This window comes from Spodoptera frugiperda, chromosome 31 (assembly GCF_023101765.2).
Source record: "Spodoptera frugiperda isolate SF20-4 chromosome 31, AGI-APGP_CSIRO_Sfru_2.0, whole genome shotgun sequence".
In the NCBI taxonomy this organism is placed as follows: Eukaryota; Metazoa; Arthropoda; class Insecta; order Lepidoptera; family Noctuidae; genus Spodoptera; species Spodoptera frugiperda.
The window spans coordinates 1,519,650-1,540,797 of NC_064242.1; the positions used below are offsets into that span (position 1 = coordinate 1,519,650).

The 21,148-nt window shown below is 34.9% G+C and overlaps 1 protein-coding gene across 2 annotated transcripts in view; it reads left to right on the plus strand.

Annotated features, from left to right (window-relative positions):
- Nucleotides 1-21,148, plus strand: part of LOC118276468 (max dimerization protein 4) — a 257,881-nt gene that overhangs the window by 215,122 nt on the left and 21,611 nt on the right. The gene's annotated exons all lie outside the window — the stretch shown is intronic.

The window sequence follows — 21,148 nt, forward strand, 5'->3', positions numbered from 1 at the left end:
AAGTTGGTCGTTAACTTAAACCGGCTAGTTTACATAGAAATATTTCTAGTTTTATGTACATTTGGATATTTTAGGGGGAGGGTTTTACTAAGTCCTGCTCGTAGTTATTTAAGTCGGTTCTTTTATAAATAAGTTGAAAATGTGACCGCTTTTATGCTCAAGTGCAACTGTAAAGTACAAAAAATCAAATATATCAATAACAAACAGACATTCCAATTTTATTTATTAGTCCAGATTTAACTATAAATATCATTAGGGTGCGTTCAGATCTAGATCGAATTTATTATATTGATCAAAATGTGGACGCACCATTACAAAATGATGTAGTCAAGCATAATTATACCTATACCTGTACTAAAAACAAAAGACGCATGCTATCATAAAATAAAAGCAAAAAACCAGGAACACAATTTCAATTAATAAATCCTCACAATTTGTCTTATAGCATAAATCTAAACGAGCAAAACACCGAAAGAAAGCTAGTTGTCCATATAATTGGCTGACAAATATACCGTAGTATCTCCTTACGACCCCGCCCGGGCATCTGCAAAAACAATTAAGATAATCCCCCTTGTCCATGTTTTTTCTACAACTTGTCAGCTAAGCAGACGACAAACTACTTTCTTCTTTTATTACATAGCTGTTCACTGTCAAATGTTATTATAGTTTTTCTTATGATCGCAAATTATTTTAAGTGCAGTCTTATTGTGTATATGTATGTGTGTATGTGTGTGGTAAGAAATCTTAATGCATCACGTCTAAGAATATGTCAGAAAATATACAATCCTCATTTCGAGACTTACGTGCTAATCGAGAAAAGTTATATTGAGTGTTTAAGATTTTAATAATGGCAATAAAATCACAATACAAAATTGACAAAACTAACTTATGACTAAGAAAATCACCCTCTATAAGGTACAATAAGATTTGATACATGTATTCCCAATGGTATAAAGCGAATATTCAAATTAAATCAAGTATATAGGTCTCCTTTATCTCTCTCTATCTTATATTTACGTAAATAAATTATCCTGAACAAAAGACGATTACAAGTCTATTCTATCATGTCCAAAAAAAATGTTCCCGAAAAAAGTAAGATCATTATTAAGTGGCCCGAGAAACTCGTCGCTGTGTAAATATTTGATGTCCAAAAAATAAGTACTTTACAGCGAGCGTTTTCTTTTAAACTTTTTTCATTAAACAACCGCTGAAAGGGCGTATTTCAGGATTATTTGCCGCCCTTACAGCTGAATTCTGGTGTCGGTCGCATCGCAGCAACGACATCCGTTTCCTGTTTTGCGTAATAGTTGTGAGAAAGGCTTTTGTCGCTGGGAAATACGGACAGTATATCAAAAGCGCTGGTGGCGCCATCTGCGAGATGTATTGTTGTAGCGGTGCCTGTCAAAATATATCTACCTCCCATTTAGAGCTATTCTTTAATTGAAATGATAAATATCTACGTTTTGATTTAGTTGTTTATGAAATGTAAATAGAAATTCTTGGAATATTTTCTTACCTTGTAACGTAATTGAAGAGGACTATTAAAGGAACTAAACTGTAATAAAAAGGTAAACATTATTTTGGTTTCATAATATTCCATTTTTTTTTTTTTTTTTTGGAAAATACTTCATTATCTGACGTTTAATACAGTAAGCTAATAACTGTAACAAAATAGCACCCATTAAAACCAATCACACAACCATTCCCAATTACACATCCAATCCGAATTACTCTCCCGTTTCTATACTTAAACCAATCCTAAACACTTGGACTTGAGCTGGCAACTTCTAGTTCTATAAACAAAGGGAGGAGGCAAAGGGTTCAAGCTTCCGCCCGACGCCGTTTCCGGACCGTAACATCCTTCCCTCCTCCAATCCTCTCTGTTGTGTCCGGAGGTTCGGAGGTACCAGAACCTTGTTGGCTTGTTTTTTTTTTCACTACCTACGTATGCTGCGGGGTAATTATTAGAGCTTTGTTGTAGAAACTTTACTGTTTCATGAGGAGACTCTACTGGGAATACACTAATTAGTGGATGAACATATTTAAAGTCATTAAGGTTGATTTTTGGTTAGCCGGGTTACTATAAATTTTAATAAATGAAAGCAGGTCCAAATTACAGGTTTTACTCATAAAAATGCTTTGTTTGTCATGAATCTAAGGTTAAGCGATTTGATTGAGATTTTTGTCTAATCTCTCTTTTTGGTTGGATGGGATGTCTTTATATGATTCCTAAATGAAAATTGTTGACCGCAGAACATTTGAGAAATGACGATAGCCTTTAAGGAAATAATAGCTTTGAATAGCATAAACAGTTATTTTTTATTAATAATGAGTTGTACTTCTAAATTTTTTGCTTAATTTAATAACCCCATAGAAATCCACTTTCAATCTCATCTCATCTCATCTCATATCATAAGATCGCGTAACCCGCAGGTCGGCGGTTGATCAACGGATTTTGAACTCAACGGGAATTTATAAAACTTTCATAAAATTATGAAACTCAAAATTAAGTTAGACTAATTGTTAGTTAATTGAATTTTAAACTTTTTGAGTTCATTTTCACATTCAATTTAGACTAAAGTTACTTTTGTTTTAACGTTAATAAAGTACATCTTTGGTTTAGTCCATTTTTGAAGTTCCGCGTGGCAACGGAACCTCACAGTCTGCTTTATAAATCTTGAATTCATTAGACGAATAATATAACATCTAACTGTAGAATATTGTAATGGTATCCATAAATACTATCTATTGTGAAGATACGAGCTCAAAAAACGTACTATTAGACTTTTGACTGGCGCGAAAATCAAATTATATTTTTTTTCCTGTCAAGGTCATTCAGGTGCTCCATATTTCTTCAGGGTTGGTCTACTAAGAGGACCCGGTGCCTCCTTTAGGTGCAGATGGTGGCCACCGGGGAGGTTTTAGTGAGGTAAAAATCCCACACTCCCTAGTTTTTTCCCCAAAAAGCTAGACGCCTTTTGAAGGATCCCCCGTCAACAAAAATAAGGTACTCCACACTAACCTCTGAAAAAAAAGAAGAAATTCCTATCCAACAACCATTATCCTATTGACTTCAACAAGCCCAATATTACCAAGATAATCTAATTGACATCTAGATATGACAGGCGCATTATAATCCCCCATCGTGCACAATACACAGGGTGTGTCAAAGATGACCAATGTCCGTGCTATTGACTAGGAATGGCGTCGTACATTTCGGCCGGCGTTTCGGCGCGTCCGGCAGTCCGGGCGTCCGTGGCTCCGTGCGTCCGTGCGTCCGGCCGACGGACGGCAGTGAGCGATGGCCGTATACCGGACACAGTGCGCATTCGTCACCCCAGCCTTTGTGCAGGGGCGCTACTATGGACTGAATTGGAATCTGTTTTGAATTGAATTGCGTTTGTGGAATTAGAATGGTTTTAGTCGTGTGTTGTTTAATGATTGCGGAATGCAATTGAATGATTTGATTTCTTTTCGTCTTTTGGAAATTAAGTAAAGATGGAAGCTGTTATAAGTAACTCGTGTTGAGTAACTAGTAAACCATTTGTACTAATTAGAAAATATAACTTTCAAGAGACATACCTACTTAATTTATTTCAGTAATTACGCGACCATATAAATAGTCTTAAGTCTTTGACTGCCAATAGAAAACTGTTGAAGGCAAATCCTCCGCTAACGTCGGTCACTGGTGACCACCACGGCGTTCAATGTGTTAATTAGAATGTTCTCCTATACAATACCAAAGTTTAACTAAAACAGAAAGCCAACTACAGATACTAACTACTATTTATTCAGTAAATTGACCAAAACCCCTTTCACAAACCCAAAACTCGCATCCACCTCGCAGAAAAGTGCATTTTTATTCCATGGTATCGGACCCCCCCCCCCTCTCACCGGTCGTCCGTTCCCCCCGCACGACACTATTCGTTTTACACGTCACATTAAACATGACGCCGCTGCTGACCGTACACAGATATGACGGTGTACAGATATGTATGTATGTGTGTGTGCAGCATGTTTTTGCTAGCGTTACTTTTGTATTTTTCTTGTTAGTGTTTTGTTTCGGCGGTGTGTTGGTTGAATTAAGTATGTACTTGTGTTCATTGTCAAAATATGATTGTGTCTTTTAAAAGTAGGTGTATATGATTATGCCTTTTAGTTTTAACACATGGTTAATTGCATTCTAGTACTACAATAAATAAATCATTATACCAACCAAAGGACATTAAATGCTATGGCATATGAAGTTTTTTCTCGTTCTTCTCCATCGGAATCTACACTTTAGAACGAGCAAAACGCAAAGCAAAATAGTTTCACTAGAGGACTGGCCAATAGAAAGATATTTTGTATTTTTTTAAATGTTGTAATATTTGCTTTGAATTTCAAAAATGCCTTCTAGGTCTATTTGGAATAAATCATTTTGACTTTGACTATATTGTTTTTCTATATTGTCTGGAAGCAACTTGCAACCTTGATTAATGCTAGAGAACTATCACCACCCAGGAAATCAAACACAGTTTAAGAAATCTTCAGCAACAAAAGAACTCAATTAAACCTCCAATTGAACCTGAGATCACACCACCAGAACCAATGTAAACAACGCAAACTAATAAACGAAATTCCAATTACCATGTAGCAGTGTAAGGCTTAGTTCACACATCCGCACAATCCCGTTAATGTCATTGCTATCGAGCCCTACAGTACATCCCTAGTCATGCTAACGTCACTTTCAATTAGAGAACGTAGTTACACCGCCTAGTGTTGTCACCTGCACGCGTTCCCGGACGATCCCGGCCTTTCCCGGGATTAAATTATACGTTCGGACTTGGAAGCGAATGCACGGGAATTTGTCCCTTTCCATTTTTAATGCGAAAGACTTTTTAATTGCTAGGTTTTTTTATACGATTGTAGGTTTTGTCTTAATGTTGGTGTTTGTTGGTAAAATGGGATTTAATTAAGAAAAATGGTTTAGGTGATATTTTCATTCTAATGATATTTAGATTTTTGTGAAGTTAAACTGTTTTATTTAAAATGGTTAAAATCATATACCTAGTTGTTAATGAGAATAAGCCAAAAACATGACAAACAAAAACATACCTACCTACCTACATACCTATGTATCTTTTTGATTTTCTCCAAAAACATATTTCCCTTTTAGCCTAAACTTCGGGGATAAGTCTTAATCTAGGCGAGTTTGGAAGGCTGGCGAAGAAAACACTTTTCTTTATATTTCCAAAATTGTAATGGACTTTTGTAAATCCAATCTGTCCATGTCCTGACACAATAAGCCTTATTCTACGAAGCCTTTGCTTCTCATTATAACTTGAAAAGTTTCTTACAATTTGTAACTTAGGTCCAAAACTAGGTAAAGGACTTCAATGTCAATAAACTGTACGAAATCAATTTACTTTATTTATTTATTTAACATTTTATGTAAATTGATATAATGGTGAACTTAATGCCAATTTGGCAAGCTACATTTTAATTACCAAGCTAATCAATGTGCAATTTTGTGTTAAAGAAATATAAAGTCAACCAGTACAACATTATAGAGCAAAGACACAAAAAAGGAAATTCAATCATCATTCGAATTTGAAAATAATTATTTTTTCAACATGATTACGAAGCAGCGTGTTTTAAGTACAAAGTTCGCTCGAATAGGCAATAAATAATTAATACAACTGCTAAAAACTGGGGTGTACTCGTACTATACAATACAGTTTTGCCCTTTCAGGAAAAACAGCCGTGATTTATGTAGAGCAAACAATTGTCTTTTGTTTCTCCGGCTTAACGGGCATTTCGGAAATATTTCAATAATTCACGAAATGAAAACGTAACACACCATATTATTTATTTACCACCTATATTTGAGATAGCAGTGAAAATAATTATCAATTTCCCCTTTAGCCATAATGGTTAATAAATTTCTGTGAAGCCAACACCAAGATTTACAATTTCCGCGGGGGTTTACCCCGCTTTTGGGGGTAGGATGGGGGAGGGGGTGAGCCCGGACGTGGGGGGTTGGACTCGCTAATCGGAAAACTTACAGATTCGCACCGCCCCAACGGTTCGTAATAGATTATAGTTAGATTACACTATCTCGCCTTGTATGATTTATATGTGACTTCTGTATGAGGTCCAGCAAAAATGTAAATGGAAGGTCCATATCAATATATCGTTTCATGTGTACCAGGAAAAGTGTGGACAAATGTATGAAGAGATCGATGAATGGGTAGAAATAGGAGGAAGTGCTTCTCGTGATGAATGCATTGATTGATGATTAATAGTAAATCATTAATTATAGGTAACACACACATTTGTTTGTAGTTATTTATAGAAACTTATTTTTCCTCGTAGTGCAGAAATCAGATTCGCAGATGATAGATTTTTTATAGATGATATAATTACGTGTTTACCTATGGAATCGGCTCTGATGGGCTTATATTGCATAGTCATCAAGAATAAGAGTGTATAACAAATATCAGATCAATCGAACGTCAGGAAGGTGGTTAAATTTCAATTACTTTTGACCCAAAGAAACAAACAGGTCAAGCTAAATAAAAATAGATTAACAAACTATATATTTTTTACATCATGTCTTTTACCTTAACTAAACATGATGCTACAAAGCTTGCATGGCGTGTGTCGCATACGTTGTCTACTAAATTAATAGCCGGTCCATGATAAATGTGGCTTCACTATCATGCAACGGCTGAAATAACCGGTTTTTTGTAAAAGAAAGAAAAAACTTTCATGTTTGACATATGACGGTTTCGCTACGGTAACTGGTAATGTGTCTCGGATGTGGTTGTGTGCGGTTTCAGATTGGTTTTTGAGGGTGCTTTTCCACCAGAGATATGCTATGCTACGTTGCTGTGGATGTGTTTGACTTCCACCAATCATATTTGTTGGTACACATAGCTTAGCACTGACGGAAATGGACTCAGCTAAGCTATGTTTTTATATGGAAACATGCGTTCTATGGATGGCTTCCCTATTATCGATACATCGTATACTCGAGCTGCGCATCTTCCTCGCACAGCTACATAGCTTAGTATCAGTGGAAACGGTCACATAGTTTCACAGTTTTAAACATACAAATGTTTTTCAAGAAATGCGGCAAGCAACAATAGACATTTTGTATAATGCAAGTAAGTCCTATTTTTGTCCGCTGTACTAAATAAATTGTAAATAAAAATGTTTACAGATGATAAATTATATTCAGTTAAATAAATATAATTAATAGGATTATGGTCATTAGTCTCATTAGTGGTTGATTTAGCTAGTTACACAATAGGCACAATTGTGAAGCATTCGCAAATAATATAATTTTGTGTAAACAAATTAATATCGTTTGGTCAACAGTTAAATATAGGTGTTATTGGGTTTTAAATTTTAATCTTTGAGTGTGTAAGAGCCATGCCTCGGTACCAATGTGTGAGTTCCAACCTTTAAGCAACCCTTAAATTCCTTCCTAACTCCCAAAAGGCCGGCAACGCACTTGTAACGTCCATGGGCGGCGCCGATTATTTACTATCAGGTGATCCGTCTGCTCGTTTACTATTGATTTTATTAATACCCTAGGACAGTCGATTGTTAGAATTTTCACACGTAGCAATCGGTTTAAAAATCACAATTTAAAAGGTACAAGATTCTGATCGAGTAATCATTGTATCAATTTTTCAATATAAATCAAATAATCCCAATATTACGTTATCAACAGGACAAATAGGGTCTTCTATACAAAAATACAACTCAATTGTATACTTATACAACTCTCTCGGCCCCGAGGTCGAATCTCCTCACATTCCCATCAATACGTCGTCACAATCCCGAATAATATGTCACAGTTGACTTTCTTATATAAAGAATAACTTATAAATATATGTTATATATATATCTGGCATTAAGACATTGATTGATAGTCGCCATTCATCCGCGAAGGTGGAACGGTCTGTTTGTATCGAATGTATAACTCGCTTTGTATCGCTTGTAAAAGTTCTATTGGCTATATATATAATATATAACATATATATATGTATACATAGTATATGTAAGATTTAGTAGATGTCAAAGTTGCGAAGGTTTTATGCGTGACTTAGTTCCTTTAGATGAATATTTGTTTTTTTTTTTCGAATGTTTAGTGTTGTCGTGTGGAACGATTCGTTGAGTTTCGTTTGGAATTTATTAGGTATGTTTAATTGTGTGTAACTTGTTTTTTGATAGTTGAACAAAAAAATTTTAAATTATGTTCTTATGCAGATAAATAATAGTTAACAAGCTTCTCCCAGCATATCTACCCGCGTCCTGTGGAATAAAAAGTATCCTATGTGTTATTCCAGACCATAATCTACCTCTGTTCCAAATTTCATTCCGATTCCTTCAGCCATTTTGACGTGATTGAGTAACAAACATACACACTAACTTTTGCATTTATAATACATATTAGTAAGATTATGTACAAATTACACCTACATTCAAATTCGAATGAATCGAATATACCCAAAATTGTACCCAACCATTCCCTGAACCAACAAATCATAATAAAAAAAAAACGAATCACAATTTTAATTTCCACGTCTTAAATGTGTAATAACCGCTCAGATTACTGCACACCCCGTAACTCTCCCTATAATATCGCAGCTAAAAAACAGGCGTCCCCCCTTATTTTTCCGACAACTCAATTTAGTTGCGTAAAATGAGACTGTCAGCCTCAATTTAGTAGCAACCGTGCTGACGTCACAGCCAATTTTGTAGAGTGTCCTCCCTATACTGTAATACCTAGGTAACAACATAGGAACCCTGCTTTATAACCTAAAACATCGCGAACCTAAAATGTGTGTCGTTAAAAAGTGCTTTCAGAAATTGTCTGTTGGCAATTTTTTTGGGAGAGCTCTAACAAATTTTTGTGATGGCGTTAAATGTGTATTGCTTAATTTTAGTCTTAGTTACAGTATTTTTATTTATGGCAATATGGTAGGTCACACGTTTACAATTAGTTTGTGTGACAAACTTTGTCATAATGTTTATTATAGTTAAAATCATGTTGTTGAATACGTTTTTTACATGGGCTCATCACTGGGACCAGAAATAAGCGATCATATTTTAATTCATTTGCTGAAATAATACATAGTACACTACAAATTATAAGACCTCTATGGTAATTAGTTTTGTTACTTCTTACGGTATAGATGAATATCCCCCTCTTTTTGGCTTTCGATGTAATCGGGTGAAAATTTGGCATCTATATAACATAAGCAGCATTTCTGCCTATCCCTTTGGGGCTCAACCGTCATATCACATTACGAATCAAGGAAATATCCACATTACACAAAATGTACTGATATTTGTGCAAGTGTGTGTATCATCCTGTATTTGATAAAACGCCTGCGCAAAGCTTATTACATTTAAAGACATTGTTACATCGCTTTCTCGAACTTTTAGGTCAAAATAAAACCTTTTTTACTACCTAAAATATGATGAGGTTTTTATTTTTGGTGTACGCAAGTGTGTTTTAGGTTTATATTACTTTTTTACCGAAGTAATCTGCTTCGTCGTTATTATTTAAGCCTATTTCGAGGCTGTCGTCTTCTCTGACATGTTTTCGTACATACTTTGTCTTTATAAGAAAGATAATTTCAAGAGATACTTTAGCCTGTATCTTCAATATCTTATAACTAAAATTGCCACGCTTTTTATACTCGAAGGGGTAGGCAGAGGTGCACATTATGGCACTTATAATCGAAAATCTCTCCTTTTTACACTCGGAAATCAAATCTAATAAGTATCTCAAACTCAGCAACTACGTTTGGGACCACTTAATGAATACAAAAAAGTTATTGTTTATAGTCTATTCTAAAACTTAGTAAAAACTAGTTATTTCTATTAATTATATAGTAACTAGAAATGCTTTAAAATAATTCGATCCAAAAGCTCGAGTCAATGGGCCGAACAAAATTGTTTACTCTGCTAAATATTCAGATTATTAAAATTAATATTTTGTAGTTTGCGAACAAAGAATGTGAGAATTAAAAAAATTGTTTTGTTTTCAATAATATTGTGTTATTCAGTATTCTTAATACTTGTATCGCCGCTTTTAACAAACACTATCGACCTATACTATTGCTTCAAACTCATGGTAGAGGTACTGATTGGCCGGCTCAAATAGACTAACCATTTCCATTACTTTAACCGTAAAGCAAACTTATACTAGAAATACAAATCCTTCATCTAAAAAACACTAAAACCTAGACACATTTCAACTCTCAATCCTGAAGTACAAACATCCTCTTTTGAAAGGCGACCGCTCAACAAAAAGAGTTCATTATGAAAAAAAGTTTTTAAAAACATTTTTTTATGAAAAGATTATTCAAAGGCACTCGGAAGCTATAAATTGTTGGCGAGAGCAATAAAAACGGACACAAAATGATCTATCACGATTCACGAGAACTTTTCTATACAAAATGTATATATTTATACTTCAGTCCGTTATATTTAATGGTAATAACCTACCAACCGGTTGATCTAGAAGTCAGCTTAAGGTTCATCAATTGGTGAAAACCTAATGTGTTCAGTATCCTTAGTACGAGTTTGGTTTACGTTAAACGAAAACAAAACGAGAGCGCGTTCGTTCTGATTGGACGGTGCGATTGAACCAACCAATCAGAACGTCGAAAGCCCTTTCTTTTCGATCTCGTTAAGCGTAAAACAAACTTGTACTAAGGTTTTAGCTGTAAATATATAAATAATATAAATATAATCTCCTGGTCGATTTTCTAACTAGACTAATCCACTACACGGAAGATATTATAGTGCACAAGTGTGTGCGCAAACACAGGTTGAAAACCGCATCAAAATCGGTTGAGCCAACCGAGAGATAATTGCGCGTAAACATACATACACAGAGCTCAAACTGAGAACCTCCTTTTATTTGTAGTCGGTTAATATAAACATCTTTTATTCAGCGTAACTTAAACATAAGCCCACGCTGTTACTAAGGCGGCAACGGAAAAAGTTTCATATAAAAAAAAATATTTATATTTCAACAATCAATGAACTGTAAATGTTAAAGTTTCAGCTTTTGTAAGTAAAATAACGATGTACTAACAATACCAGTTCAGGGGGGAGCGATTACAATGTAATTTCAGTTTTTGTTCAAGTCTTTGAACATTTTAGTTTCAATGCCTACTTAGTTATTGTAAAATACTATTGTATAAGTTTAGTTTTGTTAGTGTACTCGTTGCTAAGCTAACATCACGACTGCTATTCGTTGATGGGGTAGATAGCGATGGTTGTACAAACTATTCACTTTTTAATAATCTTATATTATTGTGTTATAATTTCTATATCCGGTTTTATACTAAAACTTTAAAATGTAATCTGAACAGTAAACTAATTCTGAAGAGTTTGTTGGTTTGACCGATGCGAATAATTATTTGGTGTTGGATAGTCCATTCATTATGGGTGGTTTTAAGCTATAAAACATCATGCTACAAACAACAGGAGCCGAATAGAGCGGGTAAAACCACGCGGAAATAGCTAGTTAAATTATATGGATAACTTACGTAACTATTCGACAAGGTCACTCGACTAGTTTCAAGCCACGTTAGGAGCCCTTAAACATAAATAACAAACGCGACAACTGACAATAATGGACAAAGTACGCTACTATATTAAAGTAATAATACCTGGACCACTACTTACCCACTCCTGGTACATGTGACGTCATATTTTAAAACCTAAAATAAAAAGTGCTATCCAATATTACTTAACGAATAGTTTTTCAATAGACATCAATATTAAATACATGTTCTGTTGTAAATAATAAATGTTTTCATCGCAAATGGATCATTAATATGCAAGGGAAAGCGGCTTGTTATTAAAAATATTGCATTTTATATGTTTCATACGTAAAACCGATCCATATGCCTTTTATTTAAAAGTTTGGTAGAAATTGTATATTTGTATATCCTTACTTAATATCAAAAACTTTCGGAAAGTATGTTAGTTTGTTTGTCTGTCTTTCACGTCAAAATAAAGCCTTTTTACTGTGTCTTGAGATAGTAAAAGATTGGAAAGTGATATAGTTATTTTTTCCATTCACCGAGCAAGTGAAACTACGGGTGTAAAGCTAGTCTTAATTGCTCTTAGCATTAAGTTCTTGAATTAAGGATCACAAGTAAATGTTACATATAATTTAAATTATTATAGTTGAACGTTCAAGCCTATTGATTTGGAACTCCAATAAGTGAAAGGAAAATCTCCCTAGAAAATCCAAAATCGGTCATAAAACCCTGGAGCTCTGCTTACCCTTCTACTCATATAGGCACTGCACCCTTAAAAGCAAATACCATGAATTATTTAAGTGCAGGCGAGGGCCTATTCTATAATACTACGATACAATGTTGATTTACGACCACTCGTAAAATGTCTACTGATAGTAACGCTTAAATGGAGCGATTCGCTTTCCTTTGTGTTTTCATTTCCGATGTACGACCCGTAAAGATTATCTGTGCTATGAATTGATTGAACTATCTGAATGTCAATTGGTTTCATTCCAATGACAGTTGTTTGACAAGTAAACAAAATGGCGATTTTTATCTATGGTCGTTTTGGTATTGGCTTGTAATTGGTTGATTTTGTGATTGGGTTTATGGTACCTATGTATGTGATGGTATAAATAGATTTCTTCTGTAACATATTACGTAGAATAACTTCTTTTCTTATTAACTTAGACAATAAAATGTCCATAAACCATTGTTTTCAACACTATAATTTTATTACAACTTTCGTGAGACATACTAAATTAATTATTATGTTATCGGCTTAGTCATGTAACTATTTGTCGAGGAACTCGACTAGTTTCAAGCCATGCTAGAGACGTTTTTTACATTTGATGTGTCAACGTTTGGCTGCTATCTCGTATTATCTCATATTCAAGAGCAGCATTCCGCGACACATGACGCGGCGATTGTTGCACTGCTACATTCTTCTCAGCTAGCCATTCTTAGTAAAACTGCAAAAAAAAATTACGCAAATCTACATTGTCAACCAGTTTCGATGTCGTTCGTCCCTCACGCGACGTTTACGACACGACCGACACGACGAATCGATCCTAACTATTTATGACGTATAAACTGGCTGTAACTCTGACGCTTTGCTACTAAAGTGACGCATAAAGTCGATAGATATTAGCTATCGTGTTCGAATGTAAAGATTTAATTATGAGAATAGGCATCCCGGACTTATTTACGATGTTTTGGCTGTAAACAGTTTATTTATGGGAGATTCAATTAAATGTATTCGCTGTTATTGGGTTCGTGAAGATTTGCCGTTTTTTATTGCGAGTTGTGGAATATATTTGGCGGTTGAGGTTATAGAAATGTGTGTGAAATTTTAATGTGTAAATTGTAATGTTTGAGAAATCATAATGTATCTTAAATTTGACTTCAGTAATTACTAAATGTAGTGAAAGAGGTGCTCGTATGTATGATTCGTAGCAATTGTCTCTGCTCTGGCTATTCATTGTCTCTGCCTACCCCCATGGGACACAGGCGTGATCTTATGTATGTATGTATTGAGTAATTATGTACATTTTCAATGTTTAAATGTGGGTAATAATCTCACTCAAAAACCATTTCCATAGCTGCTGATATCAATGTAACCACTGTCGTAAAAATTGTACGACAATTTAACACAAAATGACTATTTTACAATCTTAAAAACGATTAAACAACATTGTAAAATATACCACCCTGTACATACAGCAATTCAAGCTACCCTTATCTGTCAATTCTTCATTACATTTTCAACTTTATCTATCTTGGTATAAAGGCGAAAATCGAGTAACATTTTGGTATAGGTGGACATGCGATGTCTACACAAACGTTGAACTAAGAATAAGAGCAAAAAGTTAAATCTTTTGAACCAATATTTAAACGGCAGTGAACTAGCAATAACTGGGTTCGAATCCAGTTTGCAGTTTGCTGAGAGTTAGAAGTCAGGATGTTCGTAAACTGTGTTTACTTAAGAAAGTATTGCACTTTCTATAATTACATACTCGTACTTAAAAACGTTGATTTCGAAATAATTATATGGAATCGCTTATCTATATTATTTTCTAAAATATATAAAGGAATCGGAGAATGTGTTGCTAAGCGCAAATCTCGAAACGCTAATTCTATTTTTTTTTAGTTTGTTATTGTTAGCAGAACTTCTTATGTTAGAAGGTTCGTACAAAGAAATTAACAAATATGCGCAATACATATAAGTTGTTATGTGAAGCAAAGTTCGCGGGACCCGCTAGTTTATTATACAAACACATTAATTATGTTTCGGTTTCCGAATCCCGACACTACGAGAATTAACAATACCTAATTAATTCACATTAACAAAAAATATACTTTATTCCCTAATAAATTATCATTCTAAACTTCCCATTATTTACGGAACCGCACTCTAAATTATTTCTCCGGCGGAAAAATTCCAAAATATTTTAATTACCACATTTTTATTATTAGCAAGAGGGCTCATCATTCATCAAGTTGCGTAATAAAGAAAATTTAGCCAATAAAGCCTTAAGATAGGGAGCAAGGGACTTGTGAACTTGGCCACGGTTCTGGCATTGTGGCAAAAAAATACTTATTTTAAGTTTCTCATAATGAAAAGTAAGCTCATCGTTTTGTAAAGTATTAGGAGATTTTGGGAATTAATATATTTTGTAATCGTTTATAGTCTTTTTTTAAAGGGGACCATTATTCAATGACTTCTTCCGCCTTGGGCGAAGTGAGAGGGAATTTCAAACTGTAACTCTCTAAAAACCACCCCGTTCCTACTACTTCTTTCCGAGCTGGCGCCCCGTTAAACCTAGTTCGCAGCTCCGGATCAGGCATTAGCCCTACTGGGCCCGATCTATGGTGGTCTGATGGCTCTTTGAGGCGCGCGCGGAACGCAACGCGCCGTACACACGGGCATGGTTCTGGTCGGGCGGCGAGCTACCCTTGCTCGCCATCCGCAGACCCGCACATTATTTGTAATCTGGATATTGGCGCGGTAGAAATGATTTGACTATTTCATTCCGTGAACTAGTTATAAATAACGTTTTCGATATCCTGATTATGCATATTTTAAAATAACCATGCTATCTAAGAAAAGAATTTCGTAACTAAAATGATTAAATCGCAGTTTTATACCTAGCTGTTGATTTATTCACCTTCCTCAGTGAAACGTGGTCTGCTGATCACCCAAGCTTGGAACCTGCACAGCAAAATTATGTTCGTCGAAGGAAAAGATCGCTAATTGCGATGAATCCAGCGACTTGTAAATTTTTTATACTTTTTGTTCTTCTTAAATTACTTGGTGGTAGCTAGCTATAGGACTGTTATATCTACATTGTTGACGGCATAAACTACCTCGTTGATTGAGTTAAAAGGTCGAGCAAAGGGTAATTAGTAATTAGGATATGTTTTTCATAATTTACGGTAGTAGCACGGCCGGAGTCTAGTAATGTGCCCAGTATGTATATGGCAATAGGCTCATCCCCTATTACATATATTATGACTTATAACACAAATGGTGAAAAGTGGGTGTATATTATATAGCGGCATTACATGCTGTAACAGATTGACAACTATAGCTGAAACCTTCTAAAGCTCAATTAAATAATAGCTTTCAACCTTAATACCTACAAAATAAAAACGTATATCACTTTGTCTCTAGAAAAAATCTTACGTATCTTTCTTTTGTTTTTAAAAGGTTGCCTAAAATGATTTGTTTCTTCAGAAAAACAATAAACATCTCAATCTGTCTGCTAAGTCGCTCTGAAATATGACACCGTGTACACTTTCATTAGTTTTTGGACAAAAACCTAGACAGTGATGTAAGTACTGCCTAGCGTTTAGTCTAGACTACACTCTAGACGACCTATTTTAGTCTGTTTTAGTAATACTCTGAGCTGCTTTTTGTTAAATACATCGTTAATGGAGTATTGAATTTGAAAACTTTAGTTTTTGCCTTATAACCAAAACTGGTTTACCCAACAATAAATGTTTATTTAATATTCTTGTTGTATAAGCAAAAATTCTTAAGATATTGAAAAATACAATGATTTCCAATAAATAAAATCTACATAGTTTTAATATAGTTAGCATAAAATTGTCATAAAATAAGATTTCAATTTATAACCCCCACTTCCCTAAGGCAACAGGCTAATAAAACGCCACTATTACGTATTCCCAATATCAGCTTCTGAAGTCGTAATAAAATCTCGGAACTCTAAACCAATAAACGTCAGTCGCGCCACGTCAGCGACGCATCAAGTGACGTCGCTGCAGTTTCGTATCAACGCCGACGTCGGATCAAATTCGAACGCCAATCAGCGTCCTCCGTTTCGCTGACGTGGCGTTACGTCACTCTCCTATGATATTGGCCGTTGAAGCTTTTGATTTTTAGAACGTGTTCGTCGTTTGAATTTTATTTTGGATATTTTTAGAATATTGGACTTTAATATTTTATGATGAAGTTTCAGGTGAAAATGTGAAGATTTTTAATTTTGATATAATGTGATCGTGGTAGCTACTTTTAACCGATTACGTTTTGGTATAAAAATACTATGTTAACGTTTTTTTTAAACACTTCCCCACACTATGATTTCCTCCTGTGTCTTAGATGTGTTTACAAACGTACAATATTCCATGCAGATGACACCCAGACCCGAAACAACAATTTGTGGATCACCCAGACGAAAAAGAATTTGTGGATCATACAAAGGTTCTTCAAGGATCGAACCCGCCACACGTTACACAGCAGCAAGTTGCCCAGAGATATTCAATACATAGTTCCTACATAAGACAAGCGATACTGTTTTCACGACCAAAAATAACTTTTCTTTCATACTTCATATAAAAAAAATATAAGAAAAAAAATCAAGCTAATTTCAACAGGCGTAAAACTCCATTCATTTTGTGTCCCTTGACACTTTTTCATGGGAAATTTAATAAGCAGAGCGCTATCAATGGGAAGGGAACGCTATAAGAGCCGGGATATTCTTCAAGTAATATTAGTCGACAAACTGACACGCGGCCGCAAAAATGAATTGGCTTTTGTTTAAGTTTAAAATTATTACTTAATAGTCTTTGAAGTTGATTAATCTGTTCATGGCCCTTATGTTATTTTAGCTATATTTAACGATGTATTAATTGGTGACGAGCTCAATCAAACCTTTTTTTTTACGTGTGGATAGCTTTTGTCCTCATGGATAGCTTTTGTCTTACGATGTACGTCAGACAGCAGGTTATGTCGGACTCTTACCGACTAAAACCACACACTCCTTCCCTGAAAACAAAAGGGTCACTGAGTACTCGAGTGAGCTCAATCAAACCTACAATCATTTTAAAACTTTTGACTGCTCATAATAACTTTTTAATCTAGCCACAAGCTCACGTTACATAAGCACTCGAAGAAAATATCAAATATACAGACAAAATAATTATCGACATCTCTCGTCCCCTAAAAAGGACGAATAACGACGAAAATTCTTACATCAATCACATTTCCAGGAAAATTGACTCTTTAAACTTTTCACGCTCAAACGATTTACAAAGACATTCATTCATAACCATTTCCCTCGTTACGATATCAAAAAATTGTATCATTGGTCGTTACGCAACTACAACACACAAGAACGGAACGAATTGTAGAACAAAAAAATATATTCCAGCTCAATAATCACATATAACGAGTGTTTACTGTTGCCTCAGATACCTTCGTATATAATGCCGATGGTAAGTACATGAGCGGCGCACACAATATTCGGAATAAGACCCTCGTCGAAACGTCCAAATTATCTTCCAAAATTATGTATCTTCGGGAAATAGACAAAGCATTCGCGAACCCTCTGTTCGAGACGAGATTGAGGCAAAATTGTTCTAATTAACACGGATGGCTCAATAAAATGACGAACATAATGATTACAAAGAAAATTAGTACAATACCTACAAAGGGAATTTAGATAAAAATGTATATTATTCAAATCTTAAACGTCCGTGTTCTAGCGATAATGATATTGTTAAAATAAGGTGGGAATTCTCTGTCAAATTTTACTTTGAAACAAACGGGTCTTTATGAATATTGTAATACCGTGGAACAATACGATTCCAAGAAAAATGTCAGTTACTATGCTTCTAATAGATTAAAATGGATATTTTCATATTTCAGGTAAAATAATGATGAGAAACCAGTAACTTATTTAGCTACGTTATCTCGAAATGCTAAATTTAAAAATGTAGAAGATAAAGAATTTGCTCTGAAGCGTGGAACGAAAATACTAGACAAAACAAAAGCCAAAACCACTAGGCATTCAGACAAAACTACTAGAACACAGCTCTGAGCTAAGTGGAGTCTACAAAAAGGAACAATGTAATCTAAATTCACGGGCATTTCCACATGTACCGTACATCAGCACGCGTCCACCGCGCAGTGTACATTTACGCAACATTTTCCGGCTTCCCGGCGATCATTCCCTCCATGATATCGATGGCGTGATTTATTTTTGTTTTCACGTAGTTGAATAAGTCGGAATTATAAGGTTGGGACCGCGTTATGGCCCATAAAACCTATAATGACTCACCCGTGCCGCGTTCTAGCCAGTATTTATTTAAAAAATTACCTGCCGTACATGTACTGATGGCATATAATTGTTTTCATGCGCGTCGTATACTAGTGTTAGACGTTATAGCTTTTATGACCGTAATGTGTTTGTCAACCAACAAAATTTTCTTTGCATTGGTATTTCATGTTCTTTCTCTCCTTGAAACGAATGAGTATCCAAAGCCGTTAACAATTGCGAATATTACTAACGAAGCTTATTGTTCGTTTTTCTTGCAAAGAAAATAATACGCGGGTTGACTATGAGAAACTCTCATTAGCCATTTTAAGTTAGTATTCACAACGTTAAACAAATTATATCTTCATAGCCAAGTTGGAAAAAACCTACAGTTCTGGTGTAATTTAAACTTTTTTCCTCGCAGTCAGTGAAGTTCTAGAAAAGTATTATTTATTTATTCAACAAAAATGTTGGACTTGAAGAATTCATTTGAACACTTAGAGCAATTTCTAGCGTTATGAAATTTAATAAGTTTACGAGAAGAGAGAAAATAGCAAAACGTAAGTTATGTAAATGAGAATAGATAAAATTCATTTGGGATGTAGAATCACAAATGTAATATAATTTTATAGAACTAACTCAAATTTAATTCACATAAAAGCAGCAGAAGTTACAATTTATATTTAACGATGGGAAATAAATCCCCTTCGCCGTTTTTCCCGAACGTGACCGAGTGTCAGATGTTATATCAGTGGACGAAATCTGGCCAATTACAAAAACGTCCTAATCTCCTGTTATTTATAATTCACGGTAGAACACTGAGTATATTGTTAGTAGTCACGTTTCTGTGGGCCCCGTTTGAATGTATTTTATACCTTACGTATAGTTGGGGTTGTAATAAATTTTAGGAGTATTTATAATTTACATTGCTTTAATATACATACGATTCTAGATTTTAGATACAAACAGAATAATGTGTTCTAATTCAGACTCTATTTTAACCTTATAGAAGCTCTTATTTTCCATAACACACCTAGCTGTCGTTAAATTGAGATAACTGAGGAACATTTGTGAAAAGGAACGGCAGGTGGCATTCGACAATATCGCTTGGGTGAAACAATGCGAAATCGGGTGCGGAGAGGTACGGGATGTTCACGGGATGGTTTATCAAGGTGTTTCGACCGCTGTCTTGGTTGTAACTTCGCTTTATTGCGTTATCAGGCGATGTTAGTGGCGGCAGGTAAGGGGATGCCGCAAGGTGCGATCTTAGGACCGACTTTATGTCGCGTAAATGCTCGATGGTGTATTTTGACGACAAAATTAATTTGTTTGCCTTCTAATGGACTATTAAATGAGTGACATGACACTAATGCTATTAGGTGTTTTAACAAAATGTTATATTTTATTCTTATTTATTTTGTCCAAACACGAAGCTTAGACAACAAATGCTAAATAAAAGTTATTGTTCAAGGTCCAAGAGTAATTGTCTCTACTAGTCGTTCATGTTGGTTCTCTCACAGAATTTGCATACAAGGGATGTTATGTACGTTTAAAACAGTAGTACAAATTTCACCACACCCCAAACTGGGAGCAGACACTTGAGGGGTGTGAGGGAGGGGGTGTAAGGCTCAGGGACGTCGCGTGTGTCGTTCCACTAATTGAGCGTAAAGTAAACCGCTGTCAATGAAGCGATGCGTTATTATTCCAAACTCGCTTCACCAAATATTATTTCCAAAATTCTTAAAGGAATTTCAACTCTATGTCGTCAGTGTAGAGATGGGTTTACTGAAACTTAATGAAGATTATGGAAAGCGTTTTATTATTAAATGAATTTTCATTTAGTGTGGTATAAGCTTACTTACTGTTAAAGTCATTTCCTTTGACAATTGGTTTATACTTGACGTGTATTCTAGTGCTTTATGAACCTGATGTTTGCCGTGATTATTTCCTGATACCTTTGTTATGGCAGTCAGAACTTTATTATTATGTACTTAGAAACTAGTTTTCGAAAACGAAACAATCCTTACATCACATTCAAAGTCTAAAGCTCTTCGTATAAAATTCAACGTGAAGCATTTACCCAGACATCGTTAATTAAGTACATTAGGTAAATTCATTTGGAATTTTCACAACGCATAAGTAATTAAAACCGCTGCCGTAAATAGGCTCTCGACTGAACGAATCTAATATGTTAATGGTCGCGCACTTTGTTTAGTTTAGCCAATTTATTGTTGTTGTGAAAACACACGTTATTGCGACTATGGACAGTTGCTGTTGGTCTTTTTATTTACTATCTTTATTGTTCTATGTATTAGTTGTTTTTACATTTGTATATAACAGTTTTATACATTATGAACATGCAATAAGTTCTTGCTTTCACATCTCTTTGCCCTATCATAATGTATATCTCTGCAAATTCAGATTTTGGAACTCCAGTACCATTTTTGAGCATTTATAGATTCTGTTCACAAAGAAAAATAGGGAAAGAGAGAAAAAATTAAAAGAAAAACACCCGTCTCAACCGCTTCGCACTACATTTACAAACTT